This window comes from Bufo gargarizans, chromosome 9, assembly GCF_014858855.1.
Source record: "Bufo gargarizans isolate SCDJY-AF-19 chromosome 9, ASM1485885v1, whole genome shotgun sequence".
In the NCBI taxonomy this organism is placed as follows: domain Eukaryota; kingdom Metazoa; phylum Chordata; class Amphibia; order Anura; family Bufonidae; genus Bufo; species Bufo gargarizans.
In genome coordinates, this window is record NC_058088.1 from 47,031,324 (window position 1) to 47,046,040 (window position 14,717).

Consider the following 14,717-nt stretch of genomic DNA (forward strand, 5'->3'; position numbering starts at 1 on the left):
GCTACTCAGAGTCATCTGGGTCCAAGATCAACCGAGATAAGTGTGAGAGTCTCTGGCTGGGAGGTGGAGATCCTGGTTTTGATCTCCCGGACACCCTTCCAGAGCCCCAGGAATCTACAAAAGTCCTCGGCATTGAATTTGGCCAGGGGGATTACCCCCATCAAAATTGGGATAGCAGGCTTAAGATTGCCGCTCAGAAGGTGGACCAGTGGAAGGGTTGGTCTTTAACCCTCAGGGAAAGGGTGAACATTATCAAAACCTACCTGATCCCTTTGCTGTTATATCTGGGCAGTGTGTGCGTCTTGCCGGAACCTTTCTGGACTCGGGTCTACAGTCTGTTCTTCCAGATGTTATGGGGAAACAGACTGAACCTTGTCAAGAGGGAGGTTACTTACCGTACGAGGAGACTAGGAGGGTTGGGTATGGTCAACCCTGTGGTGTTCCTGGTGAACACCTTTATTAAGATTAATCTCTCGAACCTCTGGCAAGAGAGGGCTCCTCTGTGGGTAGCCTCCTGTCGGGGATGGTTTCGGCCTTTCTTCCAGGAATGGGAGACAGGGGGGCAAGTGAAGGATCTCCGCACACCACATGGGCATCTCCCGGCTTATGCTGCCCTGGTTCTGAAGGTATTACGTCGGTGGGGTCTGGGGATGTGGGAAATCAGGACTCAGTCAAGGAGACTCCTTGACCAGAGGGTTCTGTTGACCCATTTCCAGAAACCTCTGGCCCTCAGGGACTGCCCAGGTCGGGATCTGAGGGTTGGGTTACGGCTTTTAAATTCCAATAGGATCCCCTTGAAGTTCTTTGACTTGACTTGGCGCTGCTTCCATGGGAAACTGTGTGTGAGGGACAATCTGAAGTGTAGGAGCTCTGAGGACAGGGGGTGTCCCCGTGAGGAGTGCGGTGGTGTGCTGGAAAGCATGGACCACTTCCTGCTTCATTGTCCCTTTAACACAGAGGTTTACACCAGGGTGGGGACCTCCATTGGCTGGCCTAGGCTGGTCACTCTCTCCTATGCGGAATGGGCCTATGGAGCATTCAGACACCTGGGTGGTAGGGACCTTTGCACTTTATTCCTAGTCAGCTCAGTGGTCAGGTACTACACGTGGCATGCACGGTGTTTAGTTTCGACGCAACGCAAAATCCTCCCCGAGGATGAGGTGGTTAGGAACATTCTCGGAGACCTGGTGAAGGTGCGCTCTCTGGAGTACGAGAGGTTGGGGGCGGGTAGAGCCTCTCTCCTCTGGAGGGGTTTTGCCTTTAGGGTACCCTAGCCTGTTGTCTCCCCTCCCGGTGGTGGGCTGAAGCTGACACTGTAGATTTTTGTTTTGTTTTGGTGGCTGTATGAGGACATAGGGCTTGCAGGCGCCAAACTTGGGCTTTAATGGGTTGTGTGTGGCTGAAAAGCCTCACGGTGGGTGGTGAGGTTAAGGTCTACTATGTAATGTACTATGTAATGTAGTTTATATGTCTTTATGTCTATATATATATTTGTATATTTGTATAGGTTGAGTTGTCGGGTGTAGTGTTAGGTTGGGTGGTGGGTAAATGGGGGGAGGGTTCCATGGAACATTGGGGACTTTGGGACATATAAGAAAATCCTGGGCTGGTTCATGGACGTCTGTTATCATGTACTGGGGGCATGGGATGCGGGACCAGCTCAGGGACCAAAAAAATAAAAATATATATATATAATATATAAAAAATAAAAAATAAATTGTGTGTTGCATTGGGGTGGTGGTGGGTGGGCTTTTTGTAAGTTTAACTTCTGTATTTGTTAAGTGTAGGTAGGTGCAACCGGATCAGGAAGGTTAGTACATGTACATAGATATTGTAAATATTGTACATAGCTGGTGTTCTGTGGCGAGTGGGCTGGACCGGTGCTGTCTGCGCCGCGCTGAGGAGCATCATGTCCTGTATGGTTGGTTTGGTCTCTGTTTTATATATTTATTTATCTGTTTGTTTTAAAATTTTAATAAAAGAAATACAGGATGTAATTCAGGATCAGTACAGGATAAGTAATGTATGTACACAGTGACTGCAGCAGAATAGTGAGTGCAGCTCTGGAGTATAATACAGGATATAACTCAGGATCAGTATAGGATAAGTAATGTATGTGCATAATGTCTCCACCAGCAGAATAGTGAGTGCAGCTCTGGAGTATAATACAGGATGTAACTCAGGATCAGTATAGGATAAGTAATGTATGTACACAGTGACTGCACCAGCAGAATAGTGAGTGCAGCTCTGGAGTATAATACAGGATGTAACTCAGGATCAGTATAGGATAAGTAATGTATGTACACAGTGACTGCACCAGCAGAATAGTGAGTGCAGCTCTGGAGTATAATGCAGGATGTGAATAAATATGTGTAGTGGGTCACCTATCGTGATTTTTGAAGTGAGGTGTCCTGTTAAAAAGGCTTACCCTAAAAGACTCTCAAAAAGAGGTATACAAATATTTATTATATTAACACGCACTCTGTCATTCAGAACTGTATTAAAATCTAGTGCTTTAATTGAATATAAAGAAATATATAGATAGAACAGGTAGAGACTGGTTACTATACGTAATAGGCAATATAAATAGAATTGCCAAAATATTTCATCAACCCTAATACATATAACACAGCAGTAAAAAAATTGTAAAAATGTATATAAAAAAGAAGAAAAAATGAAAAATATAGTCCAAAAAAGCTCAGTTCCCAAATCAATTATTGATAATTAGTGTTCTTTTTGTTGCTCCATAATTGTATCCAATTAAAATATCTTCTTGATTGACGCAAATATTTCTTATTTAACATGATTGATCAAGGGAATAATATTTATCGAACCCACTGTTTGTGAAAGAATGTAAAATTGTAAAAATAAAAATGAGTTTCAATTAATCATAGTGATCTGTAATTTCTTCGATTGCTATTTCTTGATTTGTTGAAAATATAATATCATTTAATATATTCTATTTCATTAAATGTCCTTTAATATACGGTATTCTATTTGTATATAGTCTCTCTTGTTGTAAAAATAAAATAAAAGTGATATATCCCTTAGATCATTAACTTAGACTACCCACAATAAAAGGCTACTCTGAAATGTGCAGTTTGATCACACAGCACAATGCCACAGATGGTGCAACGTTTGAGGGAGCGTGCAATTGGCATGCTGACTGCAGGAATGTCTACCAGAGCTGTTGCCCGTGCAATGAATGTTCATTTCTCTACCATAAGCCGTCTCCAAAGGCGTTTCAGAGAATTTGGCAGTACATCCAACTGGCCTCACAACCACAGACCACATGTAACCACACCAGCCCAGAACCTTCACATCCAGCATGTTCACCTCCATGATCGTCTAAGACCAGCCACCCGGAGAGCTGCAGCAACAATCCTTTTCATAACCAAAGAATTTCGGCACAAACTGTCAGAAACCGTCTCAGGGAAGCTCATCTCATGCTCGTCATCCTCATCGAGGTCTGGACCTGACTGCAGTTCATCGTCGTAACCGACTTGAGTGGAAAAATGCTCCCATTCGATGGGGTCTTGCACATTGGAGAGGCGTTCTGCTCACGGATGAGTCCCGGTTTTCACTGTTCAGGGCAGATGGCAGACAGCGTCTGTGGCGTCGTGTTGGTGAGCGGTTTGCTGACGTCAACGTTGTGGATTGAGTGGCCCATGGTGGCGGTGGGGTTATGGTATGGGCAGGCGTATGTCATGGGCAACAAACACAGGTGCATTTTATTGATGGCATTTTGAATGCACAGAGATACCGTGACGAGATCCTGAGGCCCATTGTTGTGCCATTCATCCATGACCATCACCTCATGGTGCAGCATGATAATGCACGGCCCCATATTGCAAGGATCTGTACACAATTCCTGGAGGCTGAAAACATCCCAGTCCTTGCATGGCCAGCATACTCACCGGACATGTCACCCACTGAGCATGTTTGGGATGCTCTGGATCACCGACAGCGTGTTCCAGTTCCTGCCAATATTCTGCAACTTTGCAGAGCTATTGAAGAAGAGTGGACCAACCTTCCACAGGCCACAATCACAACCTGATCAACTCTATGTGACGGAGATGTGTTGCACTGCGTGAGGCAAATGGTGGCCACACCAGATACTGACTGGTTTTCTGACCCCCCCAGTAAGGCAAAACTGTGCACATTTCAGAGTGGACTTTTATTGTGGGCAGTCTAAGGCACACCTGTTCAATATTTGTGCTGTCTAATCAGCACCTTGATATGCCGCACCTGTGACGTGGGATGGATTATCTCGGCAAAGGAGAAGCGCTCACTAACACAGGTTTAGACAGATTTGTGAACGATATTTGAGAGTAATGGGTCTTTTGTGTCTGTAGAAAATGTTTCAGATCTTTGAGTTCAGCTCATGCAAAATGGGAGCAAAACCGAAAGTGTTGTGTTTATATTTTTGTTCAGTGTATATTGAGAAAATAGGTTTTCAGTGCTTAGAAAGCTAACACATATTGCTGGCATCTTTATAATCATATATTGTGCCTGTGAAGAAACCAGTGATATGTATTAGCTTTCTAACCATAGAAAACCACTCTTTCCAACATGGTAAGGCTATAGTAAGTAGTGTATATTATATGTACATGCTAGTATATAGCTCTGCCTTCAGGAAGCTGTCAAATAAGGGGAGGAGGGAGTGCGCAGAGCACAGGGGGTGTTACAAAAGCAGTGCTCCAAGGATTAAGCCCCGCCCCTCGGTGCTCCAATATGCTAATTTTCATATGAATAAAACAGATATCTCTGCAGCTGTTTAGTAAGAAGACAAAAGAAAGATATCATTTTAATCAGCATGATCAAACCTACCAGGCAGTATGGCTGGCCTAATAGGGTCGATCATGTTGACAGAGGCTCTTTAATGCTATGTATTGCAAAAGCTGAAATCAACATTAGAAATCTGCAGCATGAATTGACATACTAGGGATGTAAAATCAGCACCACAGGTCAACTTCCACATCGCCTCCGTCCAGATTTGGTGCACAGTGTGTGGGTGAGGTCTCTAGAAAGAAAACCGATCGCCCCTCCTGACATTTTCATTCTAATGAGTAACGGTATTCCATCATGACCATTCTGCAGCATCTATTCTAGAACATCTATGTTATACCATCCCTCTGGTATTCCTACTAGAAGTTACCATGGATGTTACCAGTTGGGTTGTATCCCTGCATAGTCTGACACTGTCCAACCAGTGCTGACATCACCATTACTGATTTATTGTATTTCACATACTTTGGATGTAATCTTAATGTATGATATGCTATGTATCAGGTTTACCAGCAGGTGGAGTATGGCTGGCAGTGCTCTGCACCAGGAATGGATCTTACCACTCCATTCTGACCCCCTGTGGTAGAAGTGAGTTAGTACGAGGGTGCGGGCTGAGAGTGTTAGGGTAAAGTTTTTCGGTGTTGAGTTCCGTCATAGGGACTCAATACCAGAAAAAACGCATCAGTTTTGTTCTAATGCATTCTGAATGGAAAGCAATCCGTTCAGTATGCATCAGGATGTCTTCAGTTCCATCCCTTTTACAGTATTTGGCCAGAGAAAACACTGCAGCATGCTGTGTTTTTTTCTCTGGCCGAAATTCCCGAACACTTGCTAGATTATTTTCCATTTAAAAGTGTGAAAAAAATAAATACCGGACCGTTTTTCCGGATGACACTGGAGAGACGGATCCGGTATTTCAATGCATTTCTCAGACGGATCCGCATCCAGATCCGGAAACAAATGATATCCGTTTGCATACGGATTTCTGGATCCAGTAGGCAGTTCCGGCAATGGAACTGCCTGACGGATTCTTCTAATGGTAGTGTGAAAGTACCCTTAGTCAGTTGAGAGGAGAATGGGACGGTGAGGGGATGTGTTTTCCCCCTCTCCTGCCGGAGGAGTAGGAAAGCAGCTCGTAGAGCAACAAATCCTAATATTCAGCCTTTGCAGACATCATATTTAAATAAAGGGAAAACAGGTCATGGACACCCTCATCATCAAGCTATTTTTTGGCCAGTGTCCACTAAGTACAGAAAGCAGCATCAAGTCATCCTGCCACAATACCTCCTCCACTGGTGCCAGAAGCAGAATGTGCACTAAAGTCTGCTGAAACTATTTGTATGCGCAAGTTCAAGTTGCACTTAGTAAGAGAACTTTATTATGTTTCAAGTCTGGCCTCATTCGTCTTTATCAACCCTTTCACTGCATCGAACCCCAGGGAGCGACGGCCTGAGGAAGGACACTGTGACAACAGCTACAACACTACATCATGGCCACTACTACTCCCATCTTCTCTGCACATACAGTTATGAGATAAAGGTGTTGGCTATTTCATGGAGAATGCAAGTAGTTACCAAAACAGACGGGTAACTGGACCCCTTTAAATCTCTTCCACTTTGCTACTGCCTTAAATTTGCTGGTGATCTCCGCACCTGCCTGCAGTCATGTGACAGGAAAATCAGCAGAATTGACTCTCCATGTGGACGTGCCTCAAGGTGTTCTTAAACACTGAGCCAGTGTTTGAACCACCGACCCACTGTTTTAACCCCTGTAAAAAATGCTGAACCACTTTATTAAGTAGTGTTGATTGAATCGAAGCTTTGATCCAAATTTCAGGGAAAATTTGATTTGGCGCAAAGCCAAATTTCCACATGCTGTGTGGTATCTAATAGATTTTTCCTTTAAAAAAACGAAAAAAACATACTTACCTTAGATGCCTCGTTCATTGCTGATTGCGGCATCTGACATTAATAGTACAGTGTAAAATAAAGAAAAATAAATAAATTAAACCATACTTACCTCCTTCATTTGATCGCGACGAGCCGGCCATCTTGATTGAAGATCTTGCACGAAATCCCGCCCGTAGTGACAAATGACGTCACCATACCAGCCGACGTCATGATGTCATCACGGGCAGTGGGAGATTTCATTCTAAATCCTTAATCAAGATGGCCGGCTCGTCGCGATCAAATGGAGGAGGCAAGTATGGTTTAATTAACATTTTTTGTTTATTTTACACTGTAATATTAATGTCAGATGCCGCAATCAGCAATGAACGTGGCATCTGAGGGGCACAATGATGGGGGGGCGGAGCTATCGCATCTCCCTGTCATTGTGCCCACTACTTACAGAGAAATGTGTATTGTGACAAAGTAAATTTTCACGAAGCAAATTTTTTTGGTCAAATTTGGCGAAGCAGCTGAATCGAATTTTGCGATACTTCATTACTAGTATTACTCATTGAGCACCTGTGTTAACCCCTAAACCACTGCATCAGGTGAGCTGGGATTCATTAGTACAGGGTCCCCGCCTTTCTATAATTGCAGCAACTTCTAATTTAGCAGCAAAAAATATTCCTTTTCTGCAGATTTTCATTTTCTAAAGGGTCCTGAAGACAAATGATATTATTTTGATAAATTTAGAATATTTCCCAAATTGTGGTCATGGACTAACGGAGAGCAGGAGGCAGCGCTATGTTCTGGCTGGTGAGGTCCCTACAGAAAAGGATAAAGAAGCCCCGAGAAAAGACAAAAAATTTACAAAAAGTTGACATTTGTGCCGCTTACGCTATAACCCACACCCAGGTCAGCATGGACCCTTAAAAAGTAAAAACAACAAGCAAGGAGGCATTTGTAACCGGCTGCAGGCGCCGGCGCGGAGCGCAGGATTGGTATTCAGGACACTCACCGTGTAACCATATTGCAAATGTTGCCGTGTCATAAACTCCTTTGATTAAAGCGTCTCCATATCTTACGCTCACACAAAGATAGACGCGGGTCCCGGCAACATTTTAGGGCGACGCGCGATCTGTTCATAATCAGATTTTTTTTTCTTGCCTGACAACAACAACCAATTAAAATTTCATCTTTCATACTAATCATAAAAGACACAACATTAGAAAAGAGTAAAGAGGGATTTTAATACGGAAGCCGTTAAGCAGCCGCAACCATTTCATTAGACTTCAGAAAGACGTTACCTTATGCTAAATACGTGTCAAATTGGCAGTTAAAAGAGCGTCTTTAAAGTAAAACACACATAAAAGAGGCCGAGATGGGATGAGAATATATTATCGAGCTCCGAGAGACACGCCGCACCACCGCTTAGGCGCTGACAGATAACGCCGCCATCTGGAGGGATGTGACAGGTGACAATGAATAACATCGTCATTACTTTATTCCAATATGTCCTATATACGGGAGCGTTCACAGCGGTGGGGAAGAGGAGCCTCGTCACAGTCCATACTTTACACAGTGACACCTCTCACCCCCGCCATATTCAAAAACAACTGTCCTTCAGTGAGCCTTGTTCTACAGCCTATGTATAGCAGTATTCTACATAGAAGGCCCCTTTCACACGAACGCGTGCGCTCCGTGGCAGTATTTGCGGATCCGCAATACACGGGCGCCGTTCCGTGGGCATTCCGCATCACAGATGTGGAGCCATTCACTTGAATGGGTCCGCAAATCCGGAGATGCGGAACGGAAGCACTGAACGGAACCTTACGGAAGCACTACGGAGTGCTTCTGTGGGGTTTCGTCCCGTATTTCCGTTCCGCAAAAAGATAGAACATGTCGTATCTTTTTGAGGAATAAGCGGATCGCAGACCCAGTAAAGTGAATGGATCCGCTTGCCAGAGAAGACTTTCACCTGGTAAATATCAAGAAAAAATATAGATTTGTTAAATTATGGCAGAAATGGTTATTTCAGTGATTTTCTTGGAGATGATGGGTAGTATGGATTGGGACCGTGGGAGACAGCGATGAGAGAAAGAGCAGGTTTATTGTTATTTTTTTGGTTGAAAGCAGACAGCGAGTACGGAAATTAGGTGGGGGGGGGGGGGTTATATAATGTTATGAAATTAAAAGTTGTTATAATACTTTTTGTATGATGTAAAAAAATATATTAAAAAAAATAAGTGAATGGATCCGCGATCCGCTGCGGCTGCTCCACAGTTTGTGTCCATGCATTGCGGCCTGCAGCACAGCCACGGGGCGCACACATTAGTGTGCAAGAGGCCTAAGATGGAGTCACTGTGTACATGCCGTGCATATCCTGTACTGATCCTGAGTTACATACTGTATTATACCCCAGAGCTGCACTCACTATTCTGCTGGTGGAGTCACTGTGTACATACATTACTTATCCTGTACTGATCCTGAGTTACATCCTGTATTATACCCCAGAGCTGCACTCACTATTCTGCTGGTGCAGTCACTGTGTACATACATTACTTATCCTGTACTGATCCTGAGTTACATCCTGTATTATACTCCAGAGCTGCACTCACTATTCTGCTGGTGCAGTCACTGTGTACATACATTACTTATCCTGTACTGATCCTGAGTTACATCCTGTATTATACTCCAGAGCTGCACTCACTATTCTGCTGGTGCAGTCACTGTGTACATACATTGCTTATCCTGTACTGATCCTGAGTTACATCCTGTATTATACTCCAGAGCTGCACTCACTATTCTGCTGGTGCAGTCACTGTGTACATACATTGCTTATCCTGTACTGATCCTGAGTTACATCCTGTATTATACTCCAGAGCTGCACTCACTATTCTGCTGGTGCAGTCACTGTGTACATACATTACTTATCCTGTACTGATCCTGAGTTACATCCTGTATTATACTCCAGAGCTGCACTCACTATTCTGCTGGTGCAGTCACTGTGTACATACATTACTTATCCTGTACTGATACTGAGTTACATCCTGTATTATACTCCAGAGCTGCACTCACTATTCTGCTGGTGCAGTCACTGTGTACATACATTACTTATTCTGTACTGATCCTGAGTTACATCCTGTATTATACTCCAGAGCTGCACTCACTATTCTGCTGGTGCAGTCACTGTGTACATACATTACTTATCCTGTACTGATCCTGAGTTACATCCTGTATTATACTCCAGAGCTGCACTCACTATTCTGCAGGTGCAGTCACTGTGTACATACATTACTTATCCTGTACTGATCCTGAGTTACATCCTGTATTATACTCCAGAGCTGCACTCACTATTCTGCTGGTGCAGTCACTGAGTACATACATTACTTATCCTGTACTGATCCTGAGTTACATCCTGTATTATACTCCAGAGCTGCACTCACTATTCTGCTGGTGCAGTCACTGTGTACATACATTGCTTATCCTGTACTGATCCTGAGTTACATCCTGTATTATACTCCAGAGCTGCACTCACTATTCTGCTGGTGCAGTCACTGTGTACATACATTGCTTATCCTGTACTGATCCTGAGTTACATCCTGTATTATACTCCAGAGCTGCACTCACTATTCTGCTGGTACAGTCACTGTGTACATACATTACTTATCCTGTACTGAACCCGAGTTACATCCTGTATTATACTCCAGAGCTGCACTCACTATTCTGCTGGTGCAGTCACTGTGTACATACATTACTTATCCTGTACTGGTCCTGAGTTACATCCTGTATTATACTCCAGAGCTGTACTCTCCACTCTTCTGTTTAATTGTATTTAGATGTCTCTAAACTTGTAAGATCTCTGCTTGCTGGCATTAGATGATGACATACTTCTCACAGTTGATTTTTTTTTGTTTACAGTTTTATTTATAGTAGTCTAAAAACAGCACAACTCTTTTGTTCGTTTCAGTGTATCAGTGCAGGCCAGTTCACCGCACAGAGCAGGTTATCAGATAGATATATGTGGGGGCTCCTGCCTGGTTCTGGTTGGGATATCACCCAGCTTTCCCAGAGGTTGTACAGCGAGGACGCTCCCATACTTTACTTCTTCTCATTGGGTAGTCCTGCCAATTTGGGCTCTTTTTCACCCATCTTTCCTAGAGATATCGTACCAGGGTGAGGTTAGTGACAGGCGTTCAGGTTCCTATCTTGGGGCTTTAATTTTTTTATAACGACTCAAGGTTCTTTCAATACTTAAAGGGGACCTGCCTGTTAATATTTCATCAAGGTCTCCGGCTCATCCTGATGTCATTTATCCAAGGCCACAAAGACCCAAGAAGGAAATCCTTCCCAGAACTGCCTGGTGGGGTGAATGCACTTAACCCTTGTGTCAGCTCCACAGCATCGTCAGATATTTATAGCCTCAGGCCCCATTATCACCAATTAATGACCCGAATAGGGCGACAGTGACCCAGAAGCAGCACAAGGCTCCGAACCTCTGCTCCGAGTCTGCGCTGCACAGATAAATCATCAGTGGCTTTATACTTTATACCCAGGAATGTGCAGGACCAAAGCAGAAGGACGCAAGACCCGGCGCTGAACAGATTCCGGATTAAAGGACGGTTTCTGTAAGAAATACTAAATGCTCAGTGTATTTATTAAATGGACGCTCCGACAATAGGTTTTTGCTCATTAGGGGGCAAGTAGTGACCGATGAGACTCACGTCCGCGCCTTGCAGCTGTGTGAATCGACAGATTTCCGCTTGAAGCTAGCATGACCCAAGAGGCGACCCGGACGGGGCTGCATTCACAAAGAGGAGGCGCTGGGGGAGCACACTCACTGCACTGCAGGGCGCTAACGGGCAGAAGGATAAAACATTGTGTTGGAGTGTCACCTTAAAAAAGGGTTTATCAGCAGGAAGTCCCCGTTACACCCGGCACACTGCCTTGTAGGGCGAGCTCGGCTGAATGTAATGACGCATTTCAATTAGTTATCAACTGCTTCTTTCTGGAGAAAAAAAGCCATTTTAATACATATGCAAATGAGCAGTCAAGTGCACTGAGGGCGGAACAAATGCACCATGTGCACCGTTTGCTCCTCCTGCTTCTCCTTCCAGTATTTCCCTCTATTTATAGTTCTATCTATCTCATATATCTATCTATCTATTAATCCATCATCATCAAATTCAAATGAGCTATATTGGCAGACCTAAATGCATATTAGCATTGCCAAAGAAAGTGGGAAACAATGTGGTAGGGATGGAGACACCTCCAGGGTGGGAATACAGGAGTCCACGGTATATCAGGCTCCTCTCAGTCTATGGCAGGCAGTAATATATTGTGCTGCTGTGGCCGCTGTGTTCTCCTCATCCCCCAGCAGTATAGAGAGTCTCTCTTCCTCCTCTATACAGGAGAAGTCTGAGCAGAGATCAGTCAGTCTCCTGAAGTCAGTGTCCCTATATCTATCTATCTCATATATATCTATCTGTCACCGCCACTTCTGTGAGAAGGTCTGGCAGACGTTCTTCTCTACCTCTTGTAAGATGTTCTTTGTTTTGGTTTCACTTTCTCATCTCCTTTCCTTCTGTAAGGTGTCACTTATTTAGACATAATCGTCTTCCTTTATATTCCCTCCCATACTGCCTCACTATGCGGTTTATACTACTTCCTGGATGAAGTGTTCACTGCTGGAGGCTGCGTCTGCTGTCTGCTCAGATTAGTCCTTTACTTTATTGTGTTTGCTTGTTGGCTTGATTCTAGGTGACCCTGACTCCCTCTGTATTAAGTGCAGGGAGCCGGTGGTTGTGTCCCCTCACTATTATAGGGTTTTCAGGTGTCACACAGGCTTAGGTACGTGGGCATGCAATCGTCTACCATCGAGACCCTTGTATGTGCATAGCAGTCAGGGAGAGCTCTTAGGGTTTTATAGGGCTCACCTTATAGCTCCTTAGTTTGGGATCAAACCAGTCGCTCGTTTATTTATAAGTTCCAGCTATCTGCAAATTTCATCCATGACACTATCTCACTCCTATCTATCTATCTATCTATCTATCTATCTATCAATCAAATCAATCAATCAATCAAAAAAGCTTGATTGGCAGGTCGAAATTATACATTAGTATTGCCAACGCATGTGGGAAATAGAGGGGTTGAGAAATGGGGACACACCCGGGGTCGATGTATAGGAGTCCGTGGCGTATCAGGCTCCTCTCAGTCTGTGGCAGGCACTGATATATTGTGCTGCTATCTCCACAGTGTTCTCTTCCTCTCCCAACAGGATGGGCAGTTTCTCATCCTCCTCCATGAAGCTGAAGTCTGGGCAGAGATCAGTCAGTCTCCTATATCTATGTATCTATCTATCTATAAACTTTGATTGATTTATGCCTTATTTCCTGATACTGTGAGCATGCATCTCTCCACTCTCAGGCAGGACTGGGTTACTGATGAATGTATACTGCATATAGATACTAATGACCTTTCTTCTACTGCCATAATAAACCCCCAGACTCTATCGCCTCCATACAACCAGGGACATTAAAGCCCCTAAATGCACATAATAGAGAAACATTTATAATTTCAAAAACCACTTTCCCCATCATGCACCGAAGTGCAAATTACAAAGTCCATTTGTTTTCCGGTTGCTTTTGATAAGCTCTTTCTTTAGGTCGTAAGAATGTTCCACCGGCATCTTGGAGCACAGCGAGAGACCTCTGACTGCATCTGGCCACATTCAAGCCTCTACTTCCCACTGATCCCTTCAAGACATTTAGAGACCATAGTCAGCAATTAATTTTGTTCCAACGACACAAGCAAAGCAAAGCTCGCCATTCAATCCTTCCTCCACCTGCTGCTTTGACTTGGTCAGCAAAGAGAAAAAAAAAGGCAAAAGAAATACAAAGTTGCAAGTAGAACTATAGAAAAACGTACTGACATATGTATTGTCCTCAAAATCATCACCCCTCGCCCGGTATGGGGGGCCCGGCAGTCTTTTCATGCGGCCCACATACCCTCTGCTAAACGAATCCCTCCAGAACATGCAGCAGTAACATTCCATCTGCTACATAAATTCTTACAAAATTACTCTTACTAATTAGCCAGATTTTATGCCAAATAGCAGATTTAATTGATTTCCACGGATGTTAACACATCAAAATTGCAACAAAACAAAGGGCGCTTTATTACCTTTAGCACTATAGTATTATTAGCAGTATTTGTTTTTGCTTTTGCTCTTTTCGGAAGTCGGGGAATGAGTCGATTAGAAATGGAGAATAAAACCTTATGGAGATTGCACTTGTTTAATTACTGTAATTGCAGAGGCTTCAAAGTACACATCCTCTCAAAAAGAGGGAGCATTCAGAGGGTCTGTGCAAAACCCGAAGAGGAATAGTCTGTAAAACCTGGAATTCAGGATAAAGCAGTCACCACCAAGACCGGTGCATGTGTCTTACCACAACTTGCATTATTACAGGGGTGAGATCTGTATTTCTAATTGCAGTACCACTCCGGACCACACGGACTGCTGTGAAATAGAAATCTTCTTTCTCATATCTAAAAACAGAAGTCCTCACGACGGGGGAGTGGAGGGGCAAAGTCACTAAGGTTCACATCTGTTTCCAGGCATAAATGACAACTGAAAATCTACTCCCAGCAGGGACTGGAGTCTTTTTCAGTCTAGGCGCAAAAACTGCCAGAGGATGTGACTAATTTCCTCATCAGGCGCATCCTCCAGCAGCGCAGGGGCTATCAAAGACTGACATAAGACATTGGCCTTTGATAAATGACCCCCACTGTGTTTTATATGGAATCATATCTCTTTATATTGGATCATTTCTCTATAATGCGATCCCAGATGTTAAAGGGATAGTCCATGATTTTACAAGTGATGTCCTATCCTCAGCATGGACCATCAATGTTTGATTGGAGGAGGTTCACCGTCCCGCACCCTCGTTTATCAGACGTTCTGCAGCAGCTCCAGTGCCTGAAGCCAAGGCCAGAACTACACAGCTCTGTCCATTGTGTAGTGGAAGGAGGTGGTTACCA